The 26,166-nt window shown below is 38.1% G+C and overlaps 1 long non-coding RNA gene across 4 annotated transcripts in view; it reads right to left on the reverse strand.

Annotated features, from left to right (window-relative positions):
- Nucleotides 1-26,160, reverse strand: part of LOC102011238 — a 60,278-nt gene extending 34,118 nt beyond the window's left edge. For all 4 annotated transcript variants that reach the window (XR_261713.2, XR_261711.2, XR_001234858.1 and 1 more), the window contains exon 1: nt 25,796-26,160. This is a non-coding gene — a long non-coding RNA (uncharacterized LOC102011238). The remainder of the gene's footprint in view (nt 1-25,795) is intronic.
- Between the last annotated feature and the right edge of the window lie 6 nt (nt 26,161-26,166).

Raw genomic sequence — 26,166 nt, forward strand, 5'->3', positions numbered from 1 at the left:
GGGGGCTGGGCTTCTCATCCCCAACAAATTAAACCGGTAGGATCTTGCAACAGACTCAAAACCCAAAAACCAGCTATACCTGGAAGAAACCTTGGAGAAGTAGTCCTTTCCTAAGGGTTCTAAATATTAGCAATAGAGCAACACAGTATAGGCAATTTACAAGCATTACCCCAGGAATTAAACTAAAAAAAAGAAAAGAAAATGAGAAGACAATTAAACAAGATACAACACCAGACATCCAGTTCACCAAAGGCAAACCCAGGGGGCAATGAGGTGGGACAATCTGAAAGACACCCATCTGACCTCTCTGAAGTGGTAACAACAAAGCAATTGAATGAGGCTCTAGAAAAAATGAAATCAGAAATAATTTCTCCGATAGCTGCCGAGATGGTGTCCACAGTGAAATACATGCTTAGTGATGCTAGAGCAGATATAGACAAAAACATAGAGGAGCATAAGAAAATTATGGAAATCATGAATGCTCAGCATAGGAAAGAAGTGGAATCCATAAGGCAGATTCAAGCAGATATCCAGGAGAATAAAAAATCCACTGAAAATATCCACAGAAGATTAAGCCAAAATGAGGACACTATCTCAGATATAGAAGACAGGCTTGTGATTAGTGATCATGAAAAGGAAGATTTCTTAAAAATAGCAAGAGACTGTGAGAAATCAATACAGCAGCTGCTAGATGAGGCAAAGAAGAATAACTTAGGATGGATTGGAGTCAATGAAAAAGGGGGAAATAGCACAAATTTATATATAACTCTCCAGACATCATGGCTAAAAACTTCCCTGGTAGAGAAAAAGAATTTGACATACATTAAATGAGGCATATAGAACTCCAATTAGCCATAATAAAAAAAATATACAGCCAGGCATATCATAGTCAAGATTCCAGAAATTCAACACATGAATAGAATCTTAAAAGCAGTTAGGAAAAAGTAACAAATCACCTACAAAGGAAAGCCTACCAGAATCAGCTGACTTTTCAGCACAAACCCTCAAGTGCAATAAAATTGGAAATTAATGGCAAAAGAAACCACAAGAACTTCATAAACACATGGAAATTAAGTAACACCCTCCTGAACAACAAGTGGGTCACAGATGAGATTAAAGAAGAAATTAGGCAGTTTCTACAATTAAATGATAATGACAACACAACGTATCAGAACTTATGGGACACAGTGAAAACAGTCCTAAGGGAAATTTATAGCAATGAATACCCATATCAGGAAAACAGCACAAACACAAATAAACAACTTAATAGTGAACCTCAAACTTCTACAAAAAAAAGAGCAGACTAAGTTCAAAGCTCATACAAGGGAGAAAATTATAAAAAGCAGAGCAGAAATTAGTGCATTGGAAACTAATAAAATAATATAAAGAAGCAAGGAGTCAAAGAGTTGGTTCTTTGAAAAGTTAAATAAAATAGACAAACCCTTATCCAACCTTGTCAAAGAAAGGAAAGACTCAAATTCACACCATTAGGAATGAAAAGTGTGAAATTACAATAGACTCTGCAGAAATTCAGAAGATCATCTAACCCTACTTTGAAAACTTGTATTTTAATAAGATGGAAAATGCAGAAGAAATGGACAGATTCCTAGATACATATGAATTATCAAAGCTAAATCAAGAAGATATAAAAATCCTAAATAAACCCATATCAATCAATGAAATCAAAGATATACTTAAAAAACTATCAACAAAGAAAAGCCCAGGCCCTGACAGATTCACTGCTGAATTCTATAAGAAATTTGAGAAGACATAACACCACTATTTCTCAAACTCTTTAATGAGATTGAAAGGAAAACAATACTCCTAAATTCATTCCTGGGAGCAAGCATTAACCTCACACCAAAACCAGAGAAGGACCCAACTAAGATACCTATGCTCAATAAGATACTGGCAAATAGAATGCAGCAAATCATCAAGAAGATTATACACCATGGCCAAGTGGGATTCATCAAAGAAATGCAGGGATGTTTCAAAATACATAAATCAATAAATGTAATACACCATATTAACAGAGCCAAGGAAAAAATTCATGTGACCATCTCATTAGATGCAGAAAATCTTTTGACAATGTTCAGCACCAATTCATGATAAAGCCTCACAGAAAACTGGAATAGATGGTATTTTTCTCAATCTGATAAAAGCTATCTATGACAAATCAACAACCAACATCATACAAAAAGGACAAAAAGTTTTCTCTCTAAAATCAGGAATGAGACAAGGATGTCCACTGTCTCCACTCTTATTCACCATAGCCCTGGAAACTTGAGCCAGAATAATTAGACAAAAGAAATAAATAAAAGGAATAATGACAGGAAAGGAAGATGTTAAATTATCATTATTTGCAGGTGATACAATACTCTACATACAGACCCCAAAAACTCCACCAAAAGACTCCTAGAGTTATTAATCAAATTCAGTTGTGTAGCTGGATACAAAGTCAATACTCAAAAATCAATAGTCTTCCTGTATACAAATAACAAGCTCACTGAGAGTGAAATTAGGGAAACAACACCTTTCACAATATCTTTTGCCATTAATTTCCAAAAAAATGAAGTATCTAGGAATCAGCCTAACAAATGATTTAAAAGACCTCTATGTTAAAAATTACCATACTCTGAAAAAGGAAATTGAAGTGGGTATCAGAAAATGGAAACATATCCCTTGCTCTTGGGTAGAAGAACCAATATAGTGAAAATGGCCATATTTCCAAAACTGTTATACAGATTTAATGCAATTCCAATCAAAATTACAATAGCATATCTCACAAAATTAGAGAAAACAATCCCAAAATTCATTTGGAACCAAAAGAGAGCTAGAATAGCAAAAGCAATTCTGAGCAACAAAGGCAAAGCAGGAGACATCAAATCCCTGACTTGAAATTATACTATAATGCTACTATGATAAAAACAGTGTGGTACTGGCAAAAAAGACCTGAAGATCAATGGAAGAGAGTAGAAGATGCAGAAACAACTCCAGACACATTCAATCACCTTATCTTTGACAAAGGTGCAAAACACATTCATTGGAAGAAAGATAGCCTCTTTAATAAATGGTGTTGAAAAAACCGACTCTGCACATGCCAAAGAGCTTTCACCATGCACTAAACAAAATTCGAAATGGATCAAAGATCTAAATATTAAATCAGAAACATTAAATCTGCTGGAAGATAGAATATATAAAATTCTTGACGACGTTGGTGTAGGGAAAGACTTTATGAATAAAACCCCAATCACACAAGAATTACCACAAAGGATCAAAAACTGGGATCTCATCTTATTAAATAGTTTTTGCATACAAAAGAAATCACCAAAAGGGTGAAGAGACAACCCACAAAGTGGGAAAAAATGCTTGCCATTTTTCCTCTGACAAAGGATTACTACTGAGAACATATAAAGAACTAAAAAAAAAAAAAAATCAGACTTTCCAAATTTAAAGAGCCAGTCTCAAAATGGGCATCTGTGATGAATGCACACTTCTCAAATGAAGAAATACAAACAGCAAATAAATATATGACAAAATGTTCAACATCACTGGTCATTCAAGACATGCAAATTAAAACAATACTGATATTCCTGATATTCCATCTCACCCCAGAAAGAGTGGCTGTTATCAAGAAATTAACCAATAACAACCAATAACAAACACTGGAGGGGCTGTGGGGAAAAAGGGAACACTTCTCCACCGTTGGGGGATTGTAGACTGGTGCCACCATTGTGGAAATCAGTGTGGAGATTCCTCAAAAAGCTAGGACTGGAGGTCCCATTTGACCCAGCTATTTCCCTGCTGAGTATCTTTCCAAAAGAATTTAACACTTCATACCACAGCAATATATGTGCGCCAATGTTAATATCAGCATAATTCATAATAGCTACATCTTGGAAACAACCCAAATGTCCATCAACCAAGGAATGGATAAAAAAGATGTGGACTTTTTGTACAATGGAGTACTGCTCAGCCATAAACAAGGATAAACTGGAAGCTTTAATAGGTAAACAGATGCAACTCGAGACCATACTCATAAGTTAGGTAAACCAAATGCACATGTGTAAACATTGTATTGTCTCCCTAGTTTGAGAAGCTGAAAGAATAAATAAGATCCAAAATGTACAATAGATATTGTAAAATGGGAAGAAACTTCAAAAGGAAAGAGAAACTAGGATGGGGGAGTGGAGAAAAGAAGGAAGGGAAAAAATATATATATGATAGTTATACTACTAATTTCTCTTAGTTCATTGAAAACATAGTTTGTGCTAGTATTGTTTGTTTGGACAATTAAATGACGATATCTTAGACTCTGAGTAACTAATTTAAAGATAACAATACACAATGTATTAACTATTGTTAGTTATCCTCCTATTATCTTATTTTGAAATTTTTTTAATCTTTAAAAAAAAAGCTGAAATGGGGTGATCAGGCACAAACTGAGGGAAAGAAGGCCTTAGCTCAGTCTCTTTTGAAATCTCTGCTACCATTTAAAGCATGTCAAAAATCCCAATGTTCATGCATCACCCCCCTAATTACAGTTTGGCTTTGATTGTATCCACTTTACATACCAAGTTGAACATAGTTGTCATTCTCCACTGAAGTGACAGGTTGAATTGTTGAGCAGGTTAAATATATTATACAAGTAAGCAGTTTTGTGTCACTGAAATGTGCTGCCATTGATGACTTTTTCTAGAAGAAATTGCTGGAGTAGCTCTCATAATTCAAAATCTCTGGCCAGTGAGCTACCTTCAGAAAGCCATCTCACTTCTGTGTATAAGACATGTGTGGTCTGTGTCCATCTCCTCAAAGAGTTGCATGAATAGACATGAGTTAAGTGAGAGTGTTATTGTAATGTCATTGATAATTTCAATCACATCCTGAAAAATGTTGTTAAATTTAGGTGGCATTGCTTGGCTAGTTAGGATTTCTTTATGGATGACACAGTGCATAGACTCTTTTTTTTTTTTTTGAGTGGAATAGTAAAAGCAAAAAGCCACCCATTGTGGCAGTTCCTCCACTCATGCATATATACTACTGGCACAAAATGACCAATTCAGTTTTCTTGGTATGCAGTCATTAAAAGACTTGAATACTTCTGTGACTGTGATATGAGTTGGCAACAAAAGTGCACATAACATATGCTTGTGCACATTCTCCTGAAGAATATATTGCACAAAATAAGCATTACCTTGTTGTCAACATTGGCAGAGACTCACCAACCTGTGTTGTGTACCACAATGACTCATTGGCCATCTCTAACTATTGTGCCTCAATATCTTCTTCTATTTCATCAATTTGTTTCATTTTTGTGCTAACTAAAAAAGGCACATGTGCCATCTTTCAAACCACAGCCTCCTCTAAAAGTTTATGACAAATACCCTTAGTAGCAGGTGGGATCAACCCTTCACCAATAGTAAAGGGCTTCTTAGACTCAGCCATGAAGTTAGCCACTGAAATAACTCATGCAGACACGTTTGATGAAGTGGAGGCCTTCAATAATTGCTTCTGTTCTTAGTATTCACATTTTTTTCTTTTGAAAAACTCTGAAAGCTAGTCTGTTAATGCAGGATCAGTCTCCATGTAGCAAAGCAGTTTTAAAGGTTTCATAACTTTGTTAGATAGCCAATCACCACATATCATACAAAGCAGGCTTGGAGGTGTTAAATCACATGTTGCAATGAACCTATAAGTAGGATTCTTAATATTTCTTTTAATGCAGCTTTCTTTCTATTGACAGTCTTAAGTATTTTCTGATGCCTCATGTTGGGTCTTTTCTCCTTTTCATAGAAGCTCCATAGTAATTTTTAAAAATTCATTTTGGCTAGGGTTAGTTTTATGGCTTATCCAAAATGTCACTGTGACAAGCGTGCAGTTCAGGAAGAAGGCTTGGTGGAAGTGGCAAATAAAATTATGGGTGGGCCATACATAAACTAAAATAAGTGTTAGATTTTAACTTAAAGCCTATCACCAGATGCAGCCGTGCAACTGAAGTACATTGACTTACTTGTCATCATAAAGCTTTCTACGAGGGGATTCAGTTTAATTGCCCCTTGCTGCACACTGATAGGGTTTTCATATGAGCCTGCCAGCACCTGATTTATTATGGTCTCCATGCAGTTAAACTCTCTGCTAATGCTAATCTTTATTTGCAACAGCTCCCCAGCACTAGCATCACCGCCTCAGCTCTACCTCGGATCATCTGCATTAGTATCTCATAAGGAACATGCAACTTTGATCCCTTGCATGTGCAAGTCATACTAGGGTTTATCCTCCTATGAGATTCTAATGTTGCCACTGGTCTGATAGGAGGTAGAGCTCAGCTGTAATATGAACAATGGAGATTGGCTGTAAATATAGCTGAAGCTTTACTTGATCACCTCCTGCTGTGTGGCCTGATTCCTAACAGGTCATGGACCTGTAGAAGTCCATGCTCTGGGGCTTGGGGAGCCCTGACTTAGATTGTCTTATTTAATCTCTCAAAATTTTTATGAAGGAGGTATTATTACTTCCCCTGTCTTACAGATAAGTAAACTGAGGCTAAACAAGCTTAACATTCTCACCCAATATCTCATTCTTAAAACATGAATTTGATGTGGGAACCACCCTCAAGCGTTATGACCATCTGCCTCCCCTGTTCAAAGTTCAGTGAGGCGAACATGGTGATAGCACAGACTTTGCTTACTGAAAAAATTTAGAATGTTGGTCAAACAATAGCCATCCTTTGGTATTTTCAGTGAATTGGTTCCAGTACCCTGAAGTTCTTTATTTAAATGATATAGTGTTTCTATATAACCTATACACCCCTTCACATATACTTTAAATCATTTCTAAATTGTTTATAATACCTAGCATAATGTAAAGTCTATATAAATAGTTGTGATCCTATAATGCTTAGGCAATAATGCTAAGAAAAAAGTCTTTACATTTTTAGTACAGATGTAATTTATTTTTAAAATATTTTTAATCTGGGTTGGTTGAAGCTGCAGATGCAAAGCCCATGAATATGGAAAGCCTCTGAAATTCAGAAAAATCAAGGGCTTGAGCTTGTTGAATTTTAATGGATAAAGGGAGAAAAAAAGGCTATGCCAGGTGAGCAGGCCAAGGAACAGTTCAGAGGGATTATAGTTTGTGGGCTTGCATAGGGAAGGCCTTGAATATGTCATAGAATAAGTATTCAGGTCCAGTGAGATCAGACAAGGAGGATGCAAGGAATATACATTATGGAGAGAATCCAGATTTTGGGTGAAGATAATACAAATTATGGAGTTGCTGAGCCTCCCCAGAGAAGGAAATGAAAGTGATGTTTTGAGAAGATTAATCTGTTACTCACAAAGTGAGTAGATGAATTAGAGATGGAGAACCTTGCACAGCTAGAAAATCAGTGGGAGAATTGTTCTAACATTCCACAAACAAATCAGCAAAGTCCTGGACTAGAGTGAGGCCATGAAAACGAGGAAGTAACATCAGATATAAAGAATATTATAGTGTGAAAATCATCCACAGCACTTTTGTGCAGGAAAGAGACCTGCACTTCAGTTAAAATGATTTCAGTTTCTTGTGTTTGTAATGATGCTACCATTGACTGCGAAGTTGGACAGGGGAGAAAGGAGAGGATAAGTTCAATACTGTTTGAGACGAGGCCCTACTTGACCTGTTAGTTACTCTCAGTTTTGTCAATTTAGAGATCTAGTCTTAGTCTTAGTACTAAAGGGGGCAATACTTGTGGGTCAGGTATCACCTTTTTATTCCTAGTGTAATGGCTTTCCAGATGTTTGCTTGAGAAACTTTTGTTTCTTAACTTTTTGCCTTTTTAGTTTTTCTATTAATTTTCATATATATCTAGCTTCTGAGCATATCCCATCCTGCTGTGATGTGTTTGCTGGGGTGGGGAGCAGGGTAGAGCTTTGGGTATCATAACACAACAGGGTACTGAAGCCTGTGATTCAGGACCAACATACTGTGCCTCTAATTGATAATATTTTCTGCTTCACAGTAGCTGAGCTGAATTGCACAGACTTGGAGGAGTAAATGAAATAAGTGCTTTATGGAACATTGGCAAGCCATTTAAATCTGTAACTAGTATTCTTACGATTCCTCCTTCCTTGTCTACAATGCAATGTAAGTAGTATCTTTGAGCCACACACAGTCATTTCCTTTTATGTTTGCAAAGAAACACTGCAAGTGATATTGTACCCTTGCTCTGGCTCGTATGAGACTTTAAAAAGGCTGAGTTGACAAACAGGAAAGCTAAATCATTTATAAGGATGTATATAAACAGATTTTTACTGCCACCACTATCCTCCAAATTATAGAATACAAAAAGAGTTCATAGAAGTCATAAATACTGTTCTTTAAGTCATACAGACAAACACAGAAAGAACAGACACATTTTTCACTTCAAAGAATAAATATTTCTCTGGCTTGACAATAAAGATTTACCATCCCTAAAATATGTAAATGGTCCAGACATTTAGGAAACCTTAAAAACTGAAATTATGTGTAAAGTTTGGCTCTGAAAATACTGCATTGTATTTTTAGATTACAATTTCAACTAAGAACAAAGAATAAATGTTGAGGCATATATCTGCAGCTATGTGTAAGACAGAAGAGCAGAGTAAAGACAGAACTTACAAGATGACAGGAAAAGTTTTTAGCAATGGGTCGTAAAAGCAGGTGGAGAAAGAAACTGTAGGCCTGATGAATTCAAACTATAAAATAGCATTTATTCTTCTTAAATATGGTCCACTATCACTTTTATAGGTTACCTTTTCCTCAGATTCAACTGTTTTGGTTACCTGTGGTTTCTGCGGTAAGAAGGGGCTGGGGGCAGGGCATGTAGCTCAGCGGCACAGCACCTGCCTGGCAAGCACAAGGCCCTAAGTTCAATTCCCAGTACCAAAAAAAGAAGAAGAAGGATCTAGTATCCTGGCAAGTTAAAACCAGTACTCACTTTCACTTTCAAATCTGTCTGGATTGGGCCAATGTATGGTCATCTGTACATAGGTGTCATAAATCCAGAGCTTTTATCAACTTTAATTCATTAAAAAATTATTCATGCCGGGTGTGGTGGCACACGCCTGTAATCCCAACACTCGGGAGGCTGAGGCAGGAGGATCGTTGCAAGTTCAAGGCCAGCCTGGGCTACAAAGTGAGCTCAAGGCCAGTCTGAACTGCATCATGAGACCCTATCTCCAAAAGACAGAAAAAAAAATTTAAAAAAATTATTCATTTCATACATTATTTACCCCTTCAATGCTAGGAATTATTGAGATATAAAGATGACAGTATTGTCCCCGCCTACATTGACCTTACATAACACTGTGAGAAAAGTAACCCTCTAAATAATAACCACACGTTTTAGTTCTTTCTCAAGTAACAACTATACAATTATGAACTGGATATGTTATTGTTGTGTTATGCATAACATTATAGTGGTGATAGTGGCCACCTTTTGTTTTTACTTTCTAAAAAGAAAGGCTCTGCTAGTTTTCGTCTTAAACAGAATAATTTCTCTCCGGTTGTGGTTTTGAATTCTGGGTCTTTCTATTTATTTAGGGATCAAAAAAGCCCTGAGTGAGTTGGATGCCAGATTGCCTTTATTGAAATTCTGGCTCCTCATAGCATGGCTGAGTGGTTTTGTGCTCCTTACTTATTCAGCCTTCATTCCTTCATATTCTTATCTATAAAAATGAAGGTAATCATTACCTGCTTGATGGGGTTTTGTCAGGATTAAAAGAGTGAACGTGTGGAAGGGCTTTAAGAACGTTGCCTGACACGTGGTAAACCTTCCTCACATTTTAGTGATTACTATTTAAACATGTGTATTTACACAGTCATCTTGGGCTTTATAACAAAATACCGTAAACAGGGTAAGTTTAAACAACCAGCATTTATTTCTCACAGTTCTGGAGATTAGGTGGCCAACAAGGTCAGGTTCCTGGTGAGGGCCCTCTTCCATGTGTACAACTCACTCGGGAGAAAGAGTAGTGTCTGGAGGGCAAGATCCTGTTTATGTGGGCTCCACTCTCATGAGCTAATAACATCCCAAAAGCAACACCTCCTAGTATCATCACATAGAGGATCAGATTGCAATATATGAATGCGGGTGGGGGCCACACATTCATTCCATAAGACACGTGTGCAGTTTAGGCCCCTGAAACTCCTGTTTCTCACCGAGATTACTTTTTCTTGTCCCACCACCCAAATTTAAAATTCTTGCAGAGTATGTCCTTAGCAGGACAGACTAACTTTTCCCTCCACACTCTGATAATTACTGTAGTTGAAAATCACCATGACTGGTTGGCTTTCCGTATGTTCCTCACTTCTGATGGGGGAAAAAAGTTAAGCATCATTGCCTTAAAGGTTAAAAAATCTTGGTCCCATTGTGTGAATGGAACAATGATATTTTATTTGTCCAGACTAAAGTAGAGAATGAAAACTGCTCTACACAGAAAGGAAAAGGTATTAGATGTCTCATAGCATTTTTTTAGACTTATGAAAATGAAAATGAAGGTGCGAGTGTAAAAGATGCTAAATTTTACCAGTAAGAACTGGCTTGGGAATTTTACATAAAAGATTCCAAAGAAGCTGAATATTTCCCAGGTAGAAAAAACAATCAGAAGAAGAATTACCCACAAGAGCAAGTTTTTAATGCTGACAAATTTGTTTTGTTTTGTTTTGTTTTAGTAGGTTTATATATTCTTATTTGTTTGATGATATTTTTATTATTTTCTCACAACTCTCAGAATGGTAATGGCCATAATTTTCCAGGGATCACCTCTGTATGAAATTGCTGTTAGTTTACACCTTTGTTTCTTCAAAACAGTTTAAGATCGCTCTGTTTGTTTCCACTGAAAGGAAACAGAGCACCTTGAGAGATGGGCTGATTTCAGACCTGTGGCAGGAAATTAAGAAGAGCCTGGTACATCTTGCTGTGCCAGAGAGCAAGGAAACTATCAAGGATGAATAAGTCAGGTCAGATAGACACAGGAACCAACAAGGGCAAGATACTGGTAAAGTAACGAAAAGCAAGAAAGTAAAAAATGAGAGATGGAGAAAACATGGCAAAATCTTGATAGTTGTGTAATGTAACGTGCATATAGGGTTCACGTTACTACTGCTTTCTCTTGTGTTTGAATTTTTCATTATAATATAAATGTTTGCATAATTTAAGCTTTTTAAATGCAAAGCAACACAAATTCATACATTCTCAATAAAATTAGATGACACAGATACAACAGAAAGCATTGATAATTCAACCACTCAGAGAAAATTGTATTAACTCCTATTAGCAGCTTATAATGCCTTCCTGATGTTGTTTACTGCATATGCATTAAAAGAATTATTTCTTTTCCAATTTCTCATAGCTTCCATGGTCTACAAGTACCCCTCTGGTTATATTTTGTATTGTTCTATAATCTATTATGGCTTTTCATTAATTACCAAATAGTGTCCTAGGCTCATTCCAACATTCTTTTCATAAATTCTTTTTACTACCTTCTGTCTCCACGGACCTCTCTGCTCCAGTCATGCTGGATATCCTAAGATTCAATCCAGACTGATTTCTGTAGAAATGCCATAATTTATAATCTGAATGAATGCTTAAGACCTTTAAAATAATATATTTGAGGATTTCAACATTTAGAATTCTTGATAGAGCTAGCAACTTGTCCCAGCACAGAGCCTCATTTTTGTGAAAAGGCCAAGCTGTTACATAAGCATCTTACAGAGGTCTGTGAAAAGAATGAAGAGCATGCATTTCAGCCTGTAACGGGTGATTTGGAAAGAGAGAAAAGGATGAGGGAACCTGCCTCCACAGGTCACAAGACTTCTATGATTTTAGTTTCTGCTCTGCTGGTGATGGGAACAGCAATAGCAGGCTTCTCCTTTAGCTCAGTATGGAGAGAAGAAGGCTCCCCAAAGGTTTGAGTACCACTCTCTTCCAGAATTGGCAGTTTGGGCCCCTTGAATAACTTGTCCTTTGTTCACTTTACTGCCTTTACCACACCCACTTCTGCTACTATGAAAGGTTATAATTTTGGTTATAAAAAAGTATAACTCCATTGTTGTTTCTAAACGTTAGCAATTCTATGCATCCATTATTTATTATTATTAGATGTATTAGGTTATTAGATGTTTTTACAACTGGAAAGAATCTTACTGATGATAGATGAATATTTTCCTTGATATTTATTTTTAGCAAATTTCTAAAAATGAGCCAACTTGACACTAGCACATTCAAAATTTAATTCCTGGTAATATCCCAAGTCTCACTGCCTATGTATATTGGTTGTTGCTCTATTAGTGTTTAATAAAACTTTGTTTCAGTGCACTTTAAAACAACTTCCCTTTGCTACAGATTATTCCCCTAGATCAAGATCAGCATGTGTTAGAATCTTTTCAGCCAACCCAGGTCTAGAAATCTACTAAGTCCCAAATCTCTCCAAAAGCCCATGTTAATGAAATGTCTGTGAATAGGACTTGCCCTAGTAATTTAAACTCCTCCATCTTTGGCTTCAGGTAGGTGGCATGCTATTTTGGTGTGATAGCGTTTTTCCATCAATATTGATTTACCCTTCATCTCTGCTAAAGTTAATACTTTAATTTCTTGCCAGTATAAACTACCTCCAAGAACCAGAAAATTCCCTAGCCTGAGCATGTCATCCCCCAAGGAGTCTGCTTTTCAAAGATTAATCTGAGTTGAAACTACTTAACTGGTACTTAGATAAAACTCAGGACTGGCAGAGTAGTTTTATTTATTTGGCATATTATGTGCAATACATCTGGCTAGGTGAGGTGGGACATGTGGAAGTGAAAGTCTTTATTTTTCTTTTTCTTCTCCTACCTCCACCTTCCTCTCGCTAATTCCTTCTCCCTTGTATTCTACTTCCTCTTTTTTTTTAAAAAATATATTGTATTTGTTTTAATATAATACATACACTTGTAAGAATAATAACTCACAATGCAATGAACCTTACATGAAAAAACACTTCCCTCTTCCATTCTCCCAGTCACATTGCCCCCAGAGAACTGTAGCCATCCGTTCTTGTGTATTCTACAGAGGAATAGAGGCATATATATGTGTATATCCACTACTTCCCATTTTTGCTCCAAATGAGAGCCTATAGTTCTGTACCTTTAAATTTTATCTGAGGGATCTTTTCACATCAGCATATGAAGCTCTACCTCATTCTGCACAGTAGTTTATTGAATGTGCATACTGTAATGCAACTAACTAGGATCTATTCTGGATGTTTTATATCTTACACAGTGCTTCAGTATGTATGCCAGTAAATGAGTCTTTGAAAACTCCTCCTAGTAGAACTGCATTGAAAATTTAAAAATTTTGATGCTACATATTACCTATCAAAGAAATATACCAACTTATGGTCTTGTCTCAACAACAAAATATATTTTCATATATTATCAAATTATTTGATTCTTGATAATCTGCTAGGTAAAAAAATAGAATTTTATTGTTTTATAAACATTTTACATGTTTAAAATCAGTTTTTCTATAACTTTACTTAGATTATCTTTCCACTGGATTATTTATTTTAGGTTTTCTTATTGATTTATAAGATCTCTTTGCATAAGAAGGAAATTTGTCTTTGTTAACATGTATTATAAATGTTCTAAGATTGTAACTTATTTTCAAATTTGCATATGGTGATTGTTTTATTGTGTATATATATACTTTGGAGTCAAATTTAACAGTCTTTTCTTTAAGTCTATCCAGTGTTGTGTGTCTCGATCAGAGAGACATCTTCCCTCTAATATTATAAACAATTTTACTATGTATTATTCTTTTATTTTTGTAGTGTTGGCAATAGAACACAGGGCCTCACATGTGCTAGGCGAGCATTCTATTACCGAGCTACACCCTCAGCCCACATTTTAAAATATTTAAATATTTCATCTGTTGATTTTTAAATAAGAAGTATGGTAGGATCAATAATCAAGAAAAATTTTAGATGGCTAACCAGGCATTCTGTAACCATTAAATCTATCATTTCTTCATTGATAAAAACTATGAAAATTTGTGCATGTGTTCCATGATAAAGTGTGTAATATCAAGCATACACCAGATTAATTTCCACATCTGTTTATACCTTTGTAAAGCACTACCCAGATATAGATATAGAGCACCAGCAAGAATCCAGAAGGTCCTTTGTGTCCCCTGCAGTCAATATTCCCACCAAAGTAGTCATTATTCTGACCTCAATCACCATACATTAGTTTTGACCATTCTTGAAATCCATGTCAATGGAATCATATAGTAAGTATTGTGTGTCTGGCTTGCTTAAAATTATGACAGTGATGTTCATCCATTTTGTTGTGTGCAGGTTAGTTTTTTCTTACATTACCATATAGTATAGTATTTTATTGTATCAATGTTCCAGGATTTATGTAACCATTCTAATCTTAATAGACATTTGAGTTATTTCCAGTTTCAGGCTATTATGAATAATTCTTGTACAGATCTTTTGGAACACATAAGTATGCATTTCTTTTGGATATATACCCAGGATTAGAATTAATGGGTCATAGAACATACAGATGCTAACTCTAGTAGAAATTTCTGGTTTACCAAAGTGGTTGAACCAATTTACATTCTTTACTAATAGTGCATGAGACTCCCTAAATATCCCTGTATTTTGCTAATACTTAGGTCAGTCCTTTTGGTTTTAACTCTTCTAACAAAGTTGCAATGAAGAGCACTGTTTCATAACCTAAGTATTTTAATGTTTGTTCTGCTGTGAAACTGAATGACCATTATAGCATATGAAAAGAAGCTAGGTGTGAAGCAAAATTAACTGAGTTCATTTTGACTGAGAATCTTGAGGAACCTCAGCGTGCATGTATAAACTTCCTGCTCTGATAGGAATGTGACGACAGATATCTCACAGGATCAATACGGGCTGAATTATTTTAAAATTATTTTGAAGATTAAATTACTTTAGTTATATATCTGAAACAAGTTATGTATCTGAAAGAGGCAAAGTGAACAAGCACTTACTGATATCCTACTAAGAGTCAGGCTGCCTTCTAGGCGTTAGGGAGAAGTCCGTGGACAAGACAAAGATTCTTGCCCTGTGTAACTTACATTCTAGGTAAAGACAGAGCAAAAGGTAGCAGACATAATAAGTAAATTGTAGAGTGCATTAGAAAGTGAGAAATACTTTAGAGAAGGAAAGGGAGGCAGAGCAGGGTAAAGAGGATGAGGAGTTGGGAGATACTGCATTTAGGACTAGGGAGGTCAGAGTGGAGTCTGTTGAGCAAGGGACAGCTGAGCAAAGAATTGGAGGCAAAGGAATGATCCATGCACACATCTGGGCAAGAGCTCTCCAGGCAGAGAGGGTGGGGAGGAGCGGGCTTTGGCCGAAGTATGATTGGCACGTAGGAAAGATTGCAAGGCAGCAGGTGCAGCTGGGGTGGGGTCAAGTGGGAGGGGGGAGGGAGTAAAAAACTAGGTGTGAGAGGTAATTGAGTGATGGCAGAAGGGATGAGAATGGCTCACATTACATAGGGCCTGTTGGTCATTGTGGGAATAACAGCTTTTACTCTCTGAGTGAAATGGGGATACAGTGGAGAGACATTTTACCTTTCCTTATGAAAGAATTACTCTGATCATTTGTGTCTTAACTCAGGCTACTATAACAAAATATCGTAGAGTGGGTGGCTTATGGGATGGAAATTTATTTTCCCCACAGCCTGGAAGTTCCTTTCTTTTGTCACAAACAGCAGGCTTTAACTCTCTTTCAAGACTGGGTGGTTTCCCATTGTGTATACATACACTATATTTTCTTATCCATTCATCTACTGATGGGTGCTTAGGTTGATGTTCATCAACATACTGGATTCAAACCCTTTGGATGGTGTTCAGAAGTGAACTGCTGGATTGGATGGTAGTTCTGCTTTTAGGTTTTGGAGGAAACTCCATACTGTCTGCCATGATGGTTGTATTAATTTACACTCCCATGAGCAGTGTACAAAGGTTCCCTTTTCTCTACATTCTTGTCAATACTTGGTATCTTTCATCTATTTTGATAATAGCCATTCTGACAGGTGTGAGGTGGTATCTCATGATGCCTTTAATTTGCATTTCCCTGATGATTAGAGATGTTGGGCCTTTTATTCATATATCTTTTGGCTGTTTATTTTCTTTTGAATCACTCTCCATTTTCTAACAAAGGCAAATATAAACATTACTTTGATGTCTTTATACATATAAGAAAGGCTACAGCACCCTATCTTTGAATAAGATGTTTGACTTAAGCTCATGTGTTGTATTTCCAATCAATTTTCTTTTGTATGTGTGTGGTCCTGGAGATTGAACCCAGGGGCTCTCCACCACTAAGCTACATCCTCAGCCCTGTGAATTTTTAAAAAATTTGAGACAGGGTCTTGCTAAGCTGTGTAGCTTGAAACTTGTGATCCTCTGGTTTCAGCCTCCTAAGTATCAGGGATTCTAGGTGTGTACCTCCAATCAACTTTACTGTGACGCTGAGGAGTGTGTTTGGAAATACTATACCTAAGCTAGCCAAGTAAGTGAGAATTTTCCTTCTGAAGAGCAGTAGTATCATATTGTGCTTTATTTTGGGATCTGCTAAGCCACTGCTTATTTGCTTCCATTTTGAAGAGATAAAATAAGACTCAAGGGTCTGAAGTTTTATTGTCAAAGAACCTAAAAGATTTTATGTGGTGGTAGAGTTCTTTTAAAACAAAGCTGGTGAGTTCCTTTATAATTTAAGAGATATAGTCTACAAATATGTTCTGTAAATTAAAGAAATAATAAATGTTTCACAAACATCAAGTGCTTTGAGTGTATGCTTCTTTCTTGAGAAATGAAACAAAGACTTTGATACTAACATTATATTTTTGGAAGCTTTCCTCAATAAATGTAAGAAAAGTTAGAACCTGTATAAATTTAAACTTAATTAAGAACTTTCCCTCACTTCTTATTTTCTAATCTCATAATCTCATAATCTTTCTTATCTTCCTGGGAAAGGACATCGCAACAAAGCAATTATATTCTACAAAGCTTATTAAATGCAGTTGTAACTTATATTTCTTTAACTATGATCAGTGAAGAAAATTAAAGCCATAATTTCTGATTTCCACGGTGCCTTCAACAAATTTTCATCACTGTTCTTTCTGTCTGGCCCAAGCTACTGTTATCTTTCAATGCATTCCTGTTCTAGGTTTCTCTGCAGAAATAGAAGGAAAATGACCTCAAACTCAGACTCAGACTCTTTTCTGTACTTTCACAACACAGATAATTTCTGATCCCAAATTGTAGGAGGATCCATTCTGAAATCGAAGTCTTACTGTCACCGGACAGGGTCTGAGGGGGTTCCTGTAGCAGACGTAAGCAACCTGACCCCTCCTTCTTACAGAACAAGTGTGCAGGTTCACTGACTCCAGTTGCAGAAAAACAATTTTCAGGCTGCATCAGTAAGAAGCACAGGAAAGGTTCTATCAGGCAGAAATTAAAAGGTATACACTCAAAGAAATAGACAGAGAGGTACTTATATTCTGGAACAGGGAGCATTTATGGTTTTCTTGGGGGGTGGGCAGAAACCTTGGAAAATGATGGCCAGGCCCCTGGAAGGGCACTAATCCATTTTATGGGTATGGGCCTATTTTTTTTTAATAGGTAACTTCAACATTCTTTGGATTTTCTCAACCTTTCCCTTTATTTTAGGATCAAATTCCTGATTTTTACTTTCTCACTAAGACCAATTTATGAACTTTCAGTGCTCCTGAGTACTGTAATTTTTGGTGTGATAGGTTTAGAAGAGGAAGAGCCTTAAAATAACCCAGGAATGCTTCTTTGGATTGTATCGCCTTGGATAACTTTGGCTGGAAGTTACAGTCTTCCAGTCTTCCAGTCTTCCAGTCTCCTGGAAATTGCAGTCTTCTTAAAAGTAAAATTTTTAGTTATGATTCCCTTGACTCATTTCTACCTATCTTTTATTTCTTCTATCTCATTATTGGGGAATTTTTTTGGGGGGGCCAGCTCTAATATATAAAGGAAAGGGAAGATTATAGTTTTTGTGACCCATCTTGGTGAAGAGAAACTAGTTTCTCTGGCCTGCTTTGGGAAGGGTCTTATAAGACAGAAATCATGGATAATAACTAAAATATGTACCACGTGATATAATCAGATCGCTCTAGCTTTTGGGGTTTGTGTTGCAGCAGTGAAGATTGAAGTTGACTAAAAGCAAGCAGCAAGCAGGGGAAATGGCTGGATGTGTGTTCATTAGAAAGAATAAACGAGAAGGGCTCCCCGCTTGTTGGAGAGGGGTTTCCATAAAGCAGAAAACTCATAGATGTTGAAGTCCGTGGATCTTTATTCAGTTTTGGGGGCTGGTATATGTGACAGAGAGCAGGAATGCTCCTGGTTGTAGGTAAGCCTTTGATATCTAGAGGGCAAGCTGTTTCATATTTACTCTAAGGTCTCTCATTTGGTTAAGGACCTGTTTTTTTGTCTCTTATATTTTATTAGGCCCTGATATTCAGTTTTAAGGTAATTGTTTGGGCTGTCTGGAGTGTTGACTCTTTTAGCCCTGACTTTTAGTTTACGTTAGGTTAACTATTCAGGAACTGTGCCCTGTTTGTCTAACTTCTCCTATCTGCTGGCTTCAGTAATACCAGTTACTACTTGGCTCCCAGATTCTCACCATCATCCTTCTCAGCACAGTAGCCTGAATCATAACAATCAGGTCTAAAACTAAGCCAGATTATGCCACTGGGCTTAGTTCAGTTCAGAAACAAAACCCGAATGGTCACTTTGGCTCCCGGGATCCGGCTCCGCCTTCCACTATGACGTCACTTCCTACCCGTGCCCTCCACGGGCACACTTGGCCTCATCATCAGCACTTTCTCTCCCTCCATCAGACACAGGCCTACTAAGTCTTGATGTGGGCCTGGAAGGTCTACCTGTGTCGTGTGACTTGCCTTTCCCTGACATTTGGGTCTCAGCTTAACTGTGACCTTCTCAACAGAGTCGTTCCTGAGCCTTCCATCTGCGGAACCTATCCTTCCCCAACCACCCCATCACTTCATTTGGTTTCCTTTCCTACTAAACTTAGAGTTTTTATTACATGGAATTATCTGGATCATTTAGTCACGTCATATTTACTGTCATCTTCCCCATAAAAATAAGGTACCTAAACCCATGCCTGTGCATCACATACACTCTCCATGTTTGTCCAATGAATGGATGACAGGATGTATGCTAGCTATACTAAAGGCAAAGTGCCCAGCCCAGTACGAAATACACAGATAGACCTGGAGGTGTGATGCTCAGACCTGGAGGACTCCTGGGAAAGATAATCTCAAATGCAGTAACAACATGCTACTGGTTCTGAAGAAGGAAGAAATGCACACATCCACCTGTAGAAAATCAAGGCCAGCCTTGGGCAGCACGTGGTAGCTAAGCTGAAAGATGAAAGATGTGCCAGGTGAGTCCTTTGGTATTTTCTCTTTCATTCAATGCTCTCTTTGTTCTTCTTTGTGAGACAAATTTGACATCTGACTGTTAACTAGGTTCTCTTTTTCAAAGCATGTTGGCAGTGAAGTTGATTTTTAACATTCCTCTTCTGTGAATTTGGGCCAGATTCATTTGGTCATTTTCAGGTAAATGTACATATGGGCCAAAAAAATGCATGTTTTTGTATAAAACATAATAATACCGATTTTAGACAACATATCAGTTTATTTAGCTGATATCAAATTTTCCATTGCTATTATTGTTATTGCTGTTGTCATTGAGCATATTTTTAGCATTGTAATATAAATTCACCGAGAGGCATGGGCAAATAAAAATGCTATAAAAATGTAAAGATGTGACAGAAAGCTAACACTAAATTTGGCTAGGCTAGTAATGTAGGAGTATATTATATGTATCTCTTCCATGGGTAGGTAAACTTGAACGTTTTCTAAGATAGGAAAGATTGTGTGGATCAGGATTTTAACAATTCAAGATGCTTTTATTGTAGCAATCTGTGGGTGAAGACAAGATAAATTTTCCCATATTCTCTCTAGAAGGCAAATATTTCTACTACCCATCTGCTCTACCTTGCCCCTACCTCAGCATTCAAGGATGACTTCATCAATGCTTTGACGGACTGGTACTAAAGATTCAGGTTTCCATGAAAGAAATGAATGGGAATATAAATATAGATGAAATCTAACATTTCTCCCCGTGCACTTCTCTCGCTTTGGCATTTCTCAGGGCCACAATTCACAGACTCCAAACTGAACTTCTATACCAGCATTGCAGTAACTTTGGACAAAAGAGCAACTAACCATAGGTCACATCAGAAAAAGTGGAAATTTATACTTTCCATTTTGAAGTTTTATTTACTTAACTGTCATTAGGAACACTTAACAAAACACCACAAAAAGTTCAAACTTCCCACCTTCTTAAAAAAGCAAAAAATTAGAATCAAATTAGTGCAGGATATTTGAGGCAGACACTGTGGACTTCTTTCTCAAATGCCAGTCTTTGCTCTTCATATACATAAGAGACCCCCCTGGTTTTGTTCTGTGATTGTGCAGTTGTGGTTCAGGAGAGACTGAGGCCTTCTTGAACACCAGAGGTGAAGCTAGAGAGGCAACTGTGGTTATCTCATGACCTGTGGGAAAGATTGGTTTAGTAAAAGATACTGGGTAATTGTGGCCTTGAGCTCTAGGGGAAGGTATCTGAGGAGAGGAAGGAGACATGGTCTTCCCTCCATTTAGTCTTTGGACATTATTGTGTGAAGAAGTGATATTTGGAGCTACTGTAGCCATCTTTGGACCTAACTTATATGATTTTCATATCAAAGCCTATCTCTATTTCTAAAATTAAAGAGAGCCCTAATAAGCGTTGGGAATCACCAAATCAAATCATCTCAGTTATTTTTGTTAAACTATGTTCCGTATTTTGGCTTATTGACATTTCCTAATGGAAATCATAACTCTTAAGCCAATCATGAGTTTTGGGAAGCAGTAATAAACATGGATACAATCTAATTGTCATTTAAAAGACAAAGTTTATAATGTGACCCTTTTAATTCAATTGTGTAATAATTTCCAGAACACTGTTTTACTAGAAGTAATTCATTGGGATTGGAAGATTATTTCTAGAATTCATGGGGGTTGGTGGATTATTTCTAATATCTTTAAAAAACTGAACCTAAGCATACTAAAATGGTTGAATTTAACATTTACAAAGTTGCAAAAGTGATTAGTGATGTGCTTAGCCTTGTCACAAATATTACAATTCTGCACAAACTAAAATAATTTGTTGAATGTTTGCTATATGTTACACTCGACTCATATAGCTTCATATAGTTTTTTGTTTTGTTTTGTTTTTCGGTTTTTTTCCAGTACCGGGAATCGAAATCACGACCTTGTGCTTGCCAGGTAGGCACTGTGCCACTGAGTTAAATCCCCAGCCCCAAGCTTCATACCGTTTTCACGATAACTCAGTTAAGCACCTTATAATAGCTTCATACAGTTTTGACGATAACTCACCTTATAATAGCTTCATACAGTTTTGACGATATTAGAAATAATCCACCAACCCCCATGAATTCTAGAAATAATCTTCCAATCCCAGTTAAGCACTGTTGTAATATCCATTTTGTGGATGCAGAAACAGGTCAGGTGAGATTCAGTAGCTAGCTGAGGACCACAGAGCCAGCAAACAGGGGAGCCAAATGTGCAGCCTGACCCTAAAGCTTCAGTTCATAATCACTGCAGTTTTATGCCTAAGAGTCAATTTGTAATTAAGGCATGTGCCAGACACTGTTGGATACCTACTTAATAAGTCTTTTTCCTTTCTGCTCTCAAACAGAACCCCTACTTTGTTTGGGTGACCCATGATCAAGTTAGTGAACTATGGAATGCCATTTCCTTTTGTCAGTGACTGGTCTGAAGTGGGCATGTGAATTTTTTTTAGCCAATAATAGTGAAAGTCTAGGAAAGATTTTCTCTTTTATAAAAATGGGAGCGGCATTTCTTTAACCTGCTCTGATTTTGTGTCAGTGATATCTGGTGCTGTGGCAGCCATATTGTAATTAAGAGGTGATAAACTTGGAGACAAAAGCCAATATATATATGGTGGCAGAAACTAAACAGGAAAAGAGGTTAGCTCCTCAGTAACATGATCCTACCACTGAATTAGCCCTGAAAGTGCCCACACTTGAACTTTATGTTAATGATGTAATAAATGACCTCTTGTTTTACAGATAGTTTGTTTCTTGAAGCCAAAATCATTCTAACAGATACAGTGTAGGCAGGGAAAAAATTATAGCAAAAATAGATAATGTGATGATTATCAGGGTTGAATCCAGGAATCCATTAGTACAGATACTTGTTCAGGGCAAACAAAAAAAGCTTTATCTCAGACCTGGGCACATCTGAACAGCCCACATTCTATCTGTGCTTAATATTTCTTCTGTTACCTATCAGATACCCTGTTCCTCTCTTCCATGAGCCTGGCTATCATGGACTGCATCAAGAGCCTCTCTTGCCGTGGCTTCCAGGCAGATCAGGCCGTGGGGATGTCTCTGCAGGGCGGAGGAGGGTGGTGAGATACAGATCTCCCAGCCTTTTTTTCTGGATAATTACTTAAGCTGACTGCATGCTTTGACTGAAGGTCACAGGCGCCTGTCAGGTAGCCCTCTCTGCTAAAGTCTGGCTTTCATAGGTGGAGGAGCCGTAGCCCCAGGGTTCCACACTTCCCTTGTGGTTTCCCACGCCCCGCCAGCATCTTTGTAAGGTGCCATTTGTTTCCTGCCAGGACTCTGACTGATACAATGGTGTGAACCAAAATCAGGACAGCCTTGGAAGCTGGGTCCTGTCTAAGATGTGGTGAGATTGTGTGGAGTTACTCATAACTAAATAAGGGCTTTCTGCCGCCATCAAAGGAAGACAGGAGACAACATAAATGTCATGTCACAAATTGAAACAAAGTATAGCTCAGACAAAACACTTATGACTTGCGACTGAGAAGTCAGAAGACGCTACCTGGAAGAGAGGGCATCTGGGGTGAGTGGGTAGGATTTTTAAAAGAGATGGGGCCAAGGGCATTCTAAAGACAGTGAAGAATGGGTGTCAGACCATGGAGGAGAGAAGCCAGTGAGGAGTTGCTGAAAAATTGGTGCATTTTTTTTGGAGAATTTTTGCATCTATATTCATTAGGGAGATAGGGCTGTAGTTCTCTTTTTTGTTTGGGTCTTTCTCTGGTTTTGGTATCAGGGTAATACTTGCCTCTAGGAATGAATTAGGGAGAATTGTTTCCCTTTCAATTTCATTAAAGAGTTTGAGAAGAATTGGTTTAAATCTTCTCTAAATTTCTTGTAGAATTCAGCTGTGAATCTGTCAGGACCTGGGTTTTCTTTGTTGGTAGGTTTTTAATTACATTTTCAATTTCATTGACTGATATTGGATTATTCAGAATTTTTATATCTTCTTTTTAGTATATGTGCTGCAGAAGCAAGCACGAGAATTTTTATATTTTCTTGATTCAGCTTTGGCAATTCATCTGTATCTAGGAATCTGTCTATTTCTTCTGTGTTTTCCATCCTGTGAGAGTACTTCTATCTAGAACATATAAAGAATTAAAAAACATCAGCCCACCCAAATTCAAAGACCCAATCCAAAAATAGGCATCTGAGATGAATATATGCTTCTCAGATGAAGAAATACAAGTGGCAAACAAATATATGAAAAAATGTTCAACATCATTGGTCATTCAAGAAATGCAAATTAAAACAACACTGAGATTCCATCTTACCCTAGAAAGAATGGCCATCATTAAGAAGTTAACCAATAACAAATGCTGGAGGAGCTGTATGGGAAAAAGGAATTCTTCTCCACTATTGGCAGAGTGTAGACTGGTGCAACCATTGTGGAAATCAGTGTGGAAATTCCTCAAAAAACTAGGATTAGAGGTTCCACTCAACCCAGCTATTTCTTTTCTGGGTATTTTTCCAGAAGAACTGAAAACATACCACAGTGATATATGTGTAGCCATGTTTATAGCAGTGCAATTTGTAAGAGCTAAATCTTGGAAACAACCCAAATGCCCATCAGTTGAGGAAGGGACAAAAAGATATGGTATCTTTATACAATGGAGTATTACTCAGCTATAAAGAAAGATAGACTCCAGGCTTTTATAGGTAAATGGAGGCAACTAGAGACCATACTCATAAGTGAAATAAAGCAGACTCACATGTATAAACATCATATTGTCTCCCTACTGTAAGAACCTGAAAGGGTAAATAAAGTTCGAAAGGTACAATAGACATTGTGAAAGGGAAACAAACTGCTCAAAGGGAAGGAACAACTGGGATGAAGGAAAGGAGAAAAAAAGCAAGGGAAAAACATATATGTATGTGCAAGGATAGCTGGGATAATTGAACTGCTGATGTCTATTGGTTTATTGAAAGGAACAGTTAATGCTTAAATCTCTACCAATTTTGCATGCTTAGATCTGGTAATCTGAACAACTAACTTGAAGACAACAATATGCAATATAACAACCATTGTTGAATTCCTACCATCTTGATTAGTGAAACTCTGTAGTTTCTAATGTTTTCTGAAAAATTATATTTTATTCTTCTTAATTGATCAATCTTGCATTCTTACATCTGGTAATCAGAGCATCTTCATTGAAGATAACAATATGTACTGTAACTACCATTGTTAAATTCCTATCATCTTGTTTTCAAATTCTGTATTGTTTTTATTGGTTTTTGTGTTTTGTTTTTATCTTTGTTGTTATTTTGTTTCCTTTTCTCTTTAAAGTAAAAAGAATTTAAAAAAAGAAAAAATGGTGCTGGAAGAGATCTAAGGTCTCCTTTATTTGATATTACTTCTCCTTTCACCTCCTTTACGGATGAATAACCTTGAAACAGAAATTCGACCAAGGTCAAACAGCAAGTAAGTAGCGTGCCAAGAGACTCCAACTCAGGTCTGCTAGTTCCTAACGCACCTTCCAACCGCCCCCCCGCCCCGCCCCCAGTAATCTGCTTACTTGACAGTCTCTCCCACTAGACCCTAACTTCCTTCAGAGCTGGGCTTCTGTCTTCTTCGTCTTTAAACCCCAGCATCTAGCACAACTTCTGACACAGTCGTTGTCCTTCATCAACATTATCAGCTACTAAATGTTAAGGAGCAGCCACCCTTTGCCAGGCACAATGCAGATCTTTTATATATCCATGTACTCTTCACAACAGTTTGGACGGATAGGTACAATCATTTTCACTTTTTACCTGAGGACTTTTAGTTCGGAAAGGCTCTCTAATTTGCCTGAGGTCACACAGCAGTTAAGTGCAGGACTCTAATTTGACGCGACTCCAAAGCCCTGCCCCAACTGGCGTTCAAAAACACGGTGGAGAATGGACGAACAAGAATCACTGACACAATATAAGCGATCGGCTGTCGCGGGCCACTCCAGAGGCCCCGCCACGGCGGACAGCTCGAGATTCTGCACGTAGTCTTCCAATCAAGCACACGGGTTCTCTGGGTGCCCCAAGCAGGCTCTGAGGCTCCGCCCCGTCTCCGCCTGGCTTGCCAGCCACGCCCCCACCTCGAGGAGTTTGGTCACTTGGTATCCGAGTTTTCTGGGCTCCGGCCGCGGGACAGAGGGCCTCTCGCGTCCGGCGATCCGCAGTCAGCTCCACTCCGCGGCCCCTCCCCTCCGCCCTCCCTCACTCTCCAAACTTTTTTTTTCCACCCTCTCTAAACTTCAGTCATCCTAGTACCCGCCCCCTCCACTCCCACTAACCAATTAGTGGTCTTCATTCTCGCCGACGGCCCGCCCGCTGCCCGCCGCAGGCCAATCCCCGGCGAGAGAGTTGAGTGCTGGGCTCGTTCCCGAGCGCCCGGCCGGTGACGGCAGCGCGCCGGGCGCCGCGAGGGGGCGGGGCACTGGAAGAGGGCTGGGCGAGGGCGGGGGGAAGGGAAGAGGCAGGAGGCGGAGGTTGCGGCGGGTTTGAAAGCGGCAGTTTCCTGGCAGCTGGGGCAGGCGTTGGTCTCCGCGCCCCGGCTCCGCAGCGGCCGCGATCGATCCGGCGCCCGTGCGCGCCCCCGACGGATTTTTCGCGTTCCGGCTCTGCCCGCGTCACCTCCCCGCCCCCTGCCTCAGCCTTTCCCGCC

Source organism: Chinchilla lanigera, unplaced genomic scaffold (assembly GCF_000276665.1).
Source record: "Chinchilla lanigera isolate Chin_1 unplaced genomic scaffold, ChiLan1.0 scaffold00034, whole genome shotgun sequence".
Taxonomy (NCBI): domain Eukaryota; kingdom Metazoa; phylum Chordata; class Mammalia; order Rodentia; family Chinchillidae; genus Chinchilla; species Chinchilla lanigera.